Raw genomic sequence first — 9505 nt, 5'->3', positions numbered from 1 at the left:
GCCTGTGCTTTGATTTCAGTTCCTTTAAGTCCAAAACGTCTTCATTGAATACTTTCTCCATGCTCATTCCATATATGTGAAAGGGAAAGAGAATGGAATATAGATCCAGAGAAAGGAGGTTCATAGCTTTTGGTTTAATGTCTTCTTCCATAAATAATAGAATAAGATGCATAGATCAGCATTCCAAATGTAGACTCACCGTTATAATTTTCTCTGCTATTATATATCAGCAACTAAAATAGGAAAATAGGCAACCTTTCCACCCTACAGTCTATCCAAAATATTCAGGACTATTCTTAAGGTCCTAGGCACACATGATTTTTAAAACAGTAATTTGGTTTCAGGCCCCTCAGAGAAGTGTCTCTCGGTAATGAGCAGCTGCAGGTTCACCTCATCAGCCTCCTACCTCAGACCCAGGGCAAACAGCACGTGGATACAAGATAACCCCTCTGTAAATAGAGCACCCTTTGAAAGCAAACACAGCAAATATTGAAGGCTTTTTCTTTCCAGCTTTTCCTCTCCCAAGTCATATATGGCAGAGGGGCCAAAGGAATAGCCTTGCCTCTTTTAGTAAAAGGAATTCTTTGATGTGGAAGACTGCGCTGGGCTGTTTGCAGCCTGTGGTGGGAGGGAGTCAAGGAGAGGGGAATTAAAGTTCATGGGTGAAGCTGCAGTTTTTAGGTCAAGCTGGGATGCGACCTTCAGAGCTTGCCAAATCCACGAGGGAACAGAAGTTGCCTTTGGATGGCTTCTCAATGGCCCCTCTGTGGCTTTGAGTCCCAGGTCCTGGTAAGATGCTCTCTGATGTGATCCAGCAGGGTCAGCCTGCACAGTAGGGTCCTGCTCTGTCCGCACAGGAGGCTAGCCAGTGACCTCTTCTGGGAGGAGCCTTGGGAAGTTAAAACATACACAGGCTGTTACTCCAATACCCTGACTACCTAGCTATGCAAATTGGCTTCTTTTTATCAATAAAGAGGAAAGATGACTTTTAAGAAAATTTTCAACTCCAGTATAACTCAGTGTTACAAGTTAAACGATCTTTTCTTATATAATTTGCAAAGTTCTGTCTTCCCCGATGAGATATCTTAAAAATGTGCACCGTTGATCCTCCCACTCTGGAAATGACCACTGCTTTGTTCTGACCCAAACTCTTGCTTATTTAATCTTCTTTAAAAGTAAAAATGTTCCCAAACCATAGTTTTTGTTTGATTTTATGTTTTTTATTCTCCCAGGGACACGAGCAACACCAATTGTAAAAGGAACCGGCCATGTTTATGGCTGTTGTCTAGTCAGTTGGCCTTTCTAGCACTCGGGCAGTGACCTAAGACTGTTGTGTTTCAGTTCCCAACACTACCGAGAATGTTGACATTTTATTTAAAGTTCCAGCAGCTCTGTCTGTGTCTCTGTCCCTCTTCCCCCGCCCCACTATCTGGCTCCCTCTCTCATATAAACACACGTATACACACTCGATACTAAAGAAAAAAAAAAACACTTTACCTAAAATATGCACAAAAAGATTGACTTTTTATTTGCCTTTGTATCACTAGCATATTTGTGAGGCAATTTTTTCCTTTGGATCTTACATTTGGTTTCTGGGGCTGGAATTCCATGGTGACATGCTAATCGCCAGTCAGAGCACCTGGAACAAGGTTTGGTCAACAACCCAAACTCTCTTTCATTCGTCTTTTTTTGCTAGGATCTTGAGCTTGCAACACAAGTTAGAAGTCTTCCAACTCCTAGTCTCATTTTCCAAGGAAATCTGAGGGGCAAAGTAGAAACTTTGGAATCAGATCCGGTGAAATTTGTTTCTTGTATTCTAGCTGTAGGTAGCTGTGTGAACTTGGAAAAGTTATTTGATTTTTCTAACCTTCGATTTCTTTATGTGAAAAATGCAGATAAAACATGTTTTGATCCTTTGAAGATTAAACTTGTTAGGATCTATGCAGTGTCTGATGACAGGATGTGAGAGATGCTCCCTCTCCTCCAACTTTCTCCGTGTCTGTGTATTGGTCTCTCTACTGTGTGGACATAGGAATTAGAATTCCTCAGAGGAACAGAACTAATAGCACACTTGTAATTGTAAGATGAGATCTACTAGACTGGCTCGCATTATCAGTGGCTGAAGTCTCACAATGGCTGTCTGCAGGCTTGAAGCGAGGGAAATTAGTAGCTGCACAATCCAAGATACTATAAGCCAGAAGCTGGAAGCCAAGAGAGGCCAGTGATGCAGTCTCAGACTGAGACTAAAGGCTGGAAGTCCCTGTGGACTTACTGGTGGGTTCTAGTCTACTTTTAAAGGCTGAACTTAAAGGAGGTGGCAACAGCAAAAAATTTTGGACTGTAACTCCAAGCAAAAAATGTATTTGCTTAAGAAGTGTCCAGCATGCACTTATAGAGTGTCCTCCTTCTTCTGCCTTTTGGTTCCATCCTGGGTCTCAGCAGTGGGACCTCAGTTTGCTGACCCTCACCAATCTTCTCTGAAACACTATCCAGGCACACATGAAGGCATGCTTTACTAATTTCCCAGGCATCCCTCTATCCAATCACCTTGACAACCAAATTTAACCGTAACGGCAAATATGCAGAGTACAGCCTGGCTAGCGCATCACTCTGGAGCACCTCTCATGAGGCAGAGGGAAGAGCTGAGGCTTAGCCTGTGAGGCTGCATGTTCAGCTGAGCTTGGGCAGAGAGAGAATTCTTTCTGGAATACTGAAAGCAAGGAAGACAAATTTACCTTCAATGAACTGTTATGCACCAGGCATTGAGAGCTTTCACTTGTGTATTCATTCATCAGAGTCTGAAGGAGACTGAGATGTAGGAGACATGCAGGATTAAAGAGTGTGTGACATGGCTGTCACACACAGAACAAAAGAGGGCAGAATTTCTTCTTGTTGGTGTGATAATTACTGTAGTGTGACCTTCCATACCTGGAGTGTATCTTCTAGAGGCAGATTACAAGAAATTCACTCTTTCCTTTGAACATTCAACACAAGTACACGTGAGGACAGACAGTTCTGTGGGTACAATATTTGGTGTTTTACACTGTATGGGTGGAGCATATGGTTAGCACCAAAAGGTGGGTTGTACTGAATAAAAGAATTAAGAAACTCCCTTTACACACACCACACACACACACACACACACACACACACACACACACTTGTGCACACAGGCAGATAACCCCTCCACCAAAGACCCTTAATAAGATAGCATGGTTTCTTTCCACTTTTGTTCTCAGGCTATCAGAATGTGAGAATATCAGCTCGCAAGTGATTGGCTGCCGGGCTGAGCGGTATCCTGAGAGCTGTTTCTTCATGGGATCTGGCCCAGATTGCCCAACTGAATGGATTTTCTCTAAAATCCCCTGAGTAGCTGACTTTTGGACTATAACTCCACGTAGTTGTGGATACTGGCCTAAACTAGCTCTGTTGATGTTGACATATGGAAACATAGTTAATAGTGCAAAACCCTACGGATCCAGTTATTAAAATTAGTGAACTGTTAAAAAGTTAATTAAGCTGGAATCAAAATGACGGCATTAAGAATAACATTTAACACTTAAATAACATTTAAGAGTACTACCATAGCACCCACAACATATTAGTTGAAACCAGCAGTGCTCAAGGCCCTTGGCTAATTGCTTTGACACTGATGTATGTGCTAAGAATGTTGATTAAACTAACAGACTTTAAAAAGTATCTCATAATGTAGGACGCTATTAAATACTTGCTCTGGGCTTGTAAAAGATCCCCAGAGTGCTGACCCTGACAGTCTACTAATGGGCATGCACACATGAAACAACTTGCTTATATTCAAGGCTGCTTACTTAGGAAGATATTGAACATGGAGTTGGTTTGTGGCTATTAGCAACACTTCCCACGGTGCCAGTTATTGGAGACCCCTGCAGTGGCTTCCAATCTCCTGCCTGGGTTATGGCACATGGCGAGAAAGTACAGAAAAAGCAAGAGAAAAAGTAGAGGGGTGCATAGCAGGGATCTCGGGTCACCCATTGCTCTCTAGGAACTAAAGGCCCCAAAGCTCCAGCTAGCAAGGGTAGGGGAGGGGGTTAGGTCCTTTTCCTGGAACAGCATAGGTGTAGTGGTAGAATGGGAAATTTAAACATCTTAAAGGAAAAAAGATTCATCCCCCAGCACCTGGGTGCTAATTTCATTGACCTAGAGGAAGGGGATCTCAGCATTCCAAAACCAGCCTACAGGTAGGCAGGGTAAAAAGAACCTAGGACAGGTAGTATGTCAATTTACAAATTCAGGGTCCTCAACAGGTGACCAGGAAAATGAAGTCAACTGACAAGGTGCTGGCAGAGAGCATGGTAGAGAGAAGATGGTCCTTGTGTGACTTCTTCAAAGATTGAGAAGGGAGACAGATGCTTGAGGAAGGCTAAGTAGGAGAAAGGCTGGAGGACACCTATCAAGTTGGGGTTCATCATGGAATGGAGATAATGAGAAACCAGGCTGCAGTAAGGACAGCATTCAGGAAGTGAGCTCCTTGACACCCCCTTAAAGCCATTAGTGACTTCTTGGCAGGGACAAAATCATGCCTTGTAAGGCAGACCAAAGAGGGATACTTTTTTAAAATTTTAAATATTTATTAGTTCATGTTTGCAGTACATATGATTATATTCATTGTGGAGAATTGACATGTGTACATAACACATCTGTTATGGTTTGTGTCTGGATGTCCTCCCAAAACCTCATGCAGTCTTGGGGGCAGGCTTTTCTAATACAGCTAAATCTAGAGTTTGTGATTGGTTCATTGTCTAGTGCTGGGATTGGGAGCCTGAGTGCTATATCCACCCTAGGACAGGTAGCCTGCATGTAATATAAGAGAGGAAAAGAGGCTTTCTGCTCTTGCTGCTTTTGCTGTTTTCTGCTGCTGTGAACTATTGCTCTTCTACCACACCACCCTGCCTAGAGGCAGCTGATTGTAGACTGAAGCCTCCTCAAACTGTGGGCTAAACAAACCTTTTCCTCTTTAACTTTGGGTGTCAGGCATTTTGTATTAGCAAAGAGAGAAAAGTAACCAGGACAACATCTTATTTCTTTTCATTTCCCTTTCCCCTTAGCCCTGTTTTTAGAAAAAAAAAAATCAAACATTTTTTTGCCAGGATCAGATTTACAGTGGTACGCTGCTTTACAAACATTGTTCTACCATTTTGGGGGATATGGCTGCATTTGTGTTTTTGTGGGGAGTATGGCTGTGGTTGTGTTCATCTCCCTTGTTTGCAAACAGAAGCACAATTTTGCTAAATACTTTTGTTTGCAAACTGAATTGTTTGCAAACAGAAGTATTCATGAACTGAGCTATTGCTGTATTTATTTTTAAGTCTTTATCAAATTAATTATCATAAACACAGTTTAACGGCCAAAACCACAAATAACAATTATACTAAATCATGGTACACTTTTAGATACCTTGGATATGCTTGATTACAATGACTTTTTTCTCTCCCTTTTTTTCCTGTTGTATATCTTTTATTTTGTACTTTATTTATACTGTATATTGGGTTTCTCATATAAGAGAAACCATGCTATATTTAAGCTTGTGTGTCTGATGCACTTCACTTGACATGATCTCCAGAAGCACCATTTTCCTACAAATGACTCAAGTTTATCCTTCTTTATGGCAGATTAGCACTCCATTGTGAATAAATATCACATTTTCTTTATCTATTCGTCTGTTGATGGACATGTAAGTTGCCTCCAGGATCTAGCTATAATGAATTGTGCTGCTATAAAAATAAGTATGCATGTATCACTGTAACATATCTTTGGAGAAGATACCTGGAAGGTGAATAGCTGGGTCAAATTGAATTTCTATTTTTATATTTCAAGGAATCTCCACATTGGTTTCCATAGTGGTTTTAGCAGTTTACGCTCCCACCAACAATGAAAAAGGGTTCCTTTTTCCTCTGTGATCTTGCCAGTATTTGTTGTTGGTTGATTTTTTGATGATACCCATTCTTCCTGGAGTGAGATACGATCTCATTGTTGTTTTATATTTCCCAAAGGACTACTCATGTTGAATATTTTTTCTTGTATTTATCAGCCATTTGCACTTCTTCATCTGAGAAATATCTGTTCAATTCAGATACCCATTTCTTGGATTGGGCCTGTAAACACAAGTGATCTAAGTTTTTAAGTTCTTTATATATTCTGGATATTAGTCCTTTGTCTGAAGAGTAACTAGAAAATTGTTTTTCTCATCCTGTAGATTATCTCTTCACTCTGTTGGTGGTTTCCTTTACTGTGCAGAAGATTTTTAAATTGATGTGATCCTATTTGTTGATTCTTGGTATTATTTCTTGTGCAACCAGGGTTCTGTTCAGAAAGGCTTTGCCTATGTCTATGTCTTCAAGTATTTTATCTATTTTGTTTTCCAGCACATTTAGTGTTTCTGTTTTAGTATTTAGATCTTTGAACCATTTTGATTTTTGTTAAGTTCATTATGAGAGATATGGGTCCAGTTTCCATCTTCTGCATGTGGATAGCTGGTTTTCCTAGTACCATTTGTTAAAAGGGCTATCTTTGCCTCAGTGAAAATATTTGGGCCTTTTTTTGAAAGATAAGTTAGCTCAGTGTGACTGGAGTTGTTTCTGTATCCTCTATTCTGTTACATTGATCCACAAGTCTGTTTTTCTTTTTCTTTTTTTTGGCAATACCATGCTATTTTTATTATGATAGCTTTGTAGTATAACTTGAAGCCCAGGATTGGACTTGATGATACCTTCCTTGCCCTTGTTGCTTAGAATTGCTTTTGCTATTCTTGGTCTCTTGGATATTCCATATGAATTTTAGGATTGTCTTCTCTAGTTCTGTGAGGAATGCTATTAACATTTTGATTGGGATTGCACTAAATCTGTATAACAGTTTTGGAAGTATGGGCACTTTGACTACATTGGTTCTGCCCATCCAGGAACAGGGTTTCTTTCAGTTTTCTGATACATTCTTTGATCTCTTTTCTCAGAGTGTTGTAGTTTTCACTGTAGAGGTGTTTCATTTTCTTTGTTAGATTTAACTCTTAAGTATTTCATTTTTCTTGATGCTGCTGTAAAAGGTATTGCTTCTCTGATTTATCTCTTGGTGAGTTTATTATTGGTGTGTAGGAAAGCTATTTGTTCTTGAGTGTTAACTTCATATCTTGCTATGCTACAGAGTTTGATTATTAATTCTATGAGTCTTGCGGTGGAGTTTTTGGTGTCTTCTATTAGAGAATCATATGACCTGCAAATGATAGTCTAACTTCTTTCTTTCCTATCCATGTCAAATGGGTGATACTTTATGTCTAAAGAGACCTTCTCTGTTCATTTCATTAGTGATTATTCTGTGTCCCAGACACCATAATTGGGACTGAACTTATGAAATGTATGACTAAGATTATGTCTGTCTTCACAGGGCCAGCACTACCTCTTAAGAACCAAACCTTTAAAGACAGTATCTTTTGTTTAGTAATGAGACTTCACTGTGAGGTAGAGAATGCAGTATAGCATGAAAAATACACAGCAATTCTGGGCAGCTGGCTTCCAACTTTCTTTGCACTTTGCTCATAAAGGCAGCAGTGGAACAAGAATTAAGAAGATCTCTATGGTTAGAGATGGCAAGCAGTATGGAAAGGAAGTTCTATACTAGAGGTTTTAGGGCAGCTGGGACATTGGAACATTGCCCATCCAACCTGAACTGGTGGGAACTATACCCTGGGAGATTTTCACTTTGTGCTTTACCCTTTGTTTCCAGAAGCCCTTGTGGACAATCTCATGCACTGACTTATTCTTTTATTTCACATGTGTTTTGCTCTCCAACTCCATGTTAGAGAGTGTCAGGAGGTGGGCATCCAGTGTTATATACTTCCTGCCCTCCAGGAGTTTAAAATCCTGCCAGAGAGACCACATTATTAGTTTAATAATAATTATACACATTATTTTTATTTTGTAATATTGCTACTTAAACATTATAATGAGGTTAATTATAAGATAATTTATAAAATACCCAATGACTAATAAATATGGATAGTCGTTTTCCAAATAGCCATGCACACGTCATCATTTAATTATAGTGCTGTTGAGAACTATACTGGCAAGATAGATAGAATGTGATGAAATTGTACAAGGGCACCCTACCTTGCCTTATGTTCTGAGGACTGGGAAAATCTTTCCTGAGGAAGTGGCTTTCAGCATAAGACTTGAAGCATGAATAAAATTTGGTTAGAGGAAGAGAAAGTCAAGATGAAAAATAAAAATGGTCCAGGCCTGGACAACAGAATGAACATACCCAGAGCCTTTGAAACCAAGTTCCAATCTAGATTTGTAAACTCAGAAATAGTTTGAACTATCCTCTTATACTTTTCAAAGAGAGTTCAAATGCTTTTACTCACCCACTTTTATATGCTACCAATTTATCCCTGGAGCCTGCCTACCCCATCCCCCTTTAATTCTATTTCCTTTACTCTCAGTTCTCTGGTAGTACTGTTTAGTCACAGAAAAGAGCCTACTGACCTTTTCCTTGACCTGAGTCCACAGAGTTTTGGTAGCAGTCGTATGTGTCTAGACAAAAGACTGGTTAGTCTTTGTAAAAGTAAATGTTCCAGGTCTGACTCAATCTGACCAAGAGCCAAGAAAGAGATGATAAGACTGATGGAAAAGATCTCCTTAATGAACAACAGTAAAAAACAGCCCAAAGGTGAAGGCAAGAAACAATCTTTGCATTTCCTGAGGCTGCAGGCCCCAGACAGGCTCCTGGAAGCCCTTGGATAAGAGGTAGGGAGGTTATTCCATTTCCTGTCTGCCTTTGTATTTTAACACTTTCCTCCCTCTCCCATCACCAATATCTACCCAGTACACATCATGCTGTAAATAATCATTCCTTAGATTTTTAAGGGTAAACATTATCCTTTTTAGGGGGATAAATTATCTGGTTTACACAGTCCATAGACGCAAAGATTATTAAGGGCAGCTTTCCTTGTTTAACCTTCTTATAATCAGTTTGTTCATTTACCAAAAGATTGGAAAATAGAGCCCATTATGTAACCGTGAGGACTGATGGTTTAAACAAATTATATGGAAAGTTGGACATTAAAGACAGAATTCCCTCTTTTATTCCCTATCACCTCTAGGTGGCCATTATTCATGGTGGAAGAATTATTATCTTATATACACTTAAGGGCCCTCACCTTAGGGGATGCCAGTGAGGCAATAATCTTCCTAGAAATAAGAGACATAAGTAAGGTTAAAACTAGTAGCCAAGAGATGTATTTTATTCTGAATTTTAATGAGGCAAATTTAAAAAGCCATAACTAATCGTTGAAACAGAGTATTATACCCTAAGCCCCTTCAACATAGGATCTTTTTTTGTCATTGTTTTTTTTTTTAACATAGGATCTTGTTTAGGTTTTCTTTTTTTTTTTTTTTTTTTTGGTTTTTTTCCGTTACCGGGAAGCGAACTCAAGACCTTGCGTTTGCGCTTTGCTGCTGAGCTAAATCCCCAGCCCCTA

At 39.6% G+C, this 9505-nt stretch overlaps 1 long non-coding RNA gene across 1 annotated transcript in view; it reads right to left on the bottom strand.

The window, feature by feature from the left end:
* Positions 1 to 484: 484 nt before the first annotated feature.
* LOC102010579 overlaps positions 485 to 9505 on the bottom strand; it is a 24667-nt gene continuing 15646 nt past the window's right edge. Inside the window, exons 3-4 of the long non-coding RNA XR_260358.2 lie at positions 1584 to 1759; positions 485 to 889 (exon numbers count right to left, since the gene is read on the bottom strand). This is a non-coding gene — a long non-coding RNA (uncharacterized LOC102010579). The remainder of the gene's footprint in view (positions 890 to 1583; positions 1760 to 9505) is intronic.

The sequence above is a fragment of the Chinchilla lanigera genome, unplaced genomic scaffold (genome assembly GCF_000276665.1).
Source record: "Chinchilla lanigera isolate Chin_1 unplaced genomic scaffold, ChiLan1.0 scaffold00015, whole genome shotgun sequence".
NCBI lineage: Eukaryota > Metazoa > Chordata > Mammalia > Rodentia > Chinchillidae > Chinchilla > Chinchilla lanigera.
The sequence above is the reverse complement of the archived record's forward strand: the minus strand, read 5'-3'. Positions and strand labels throughout refer to the sequence as shown.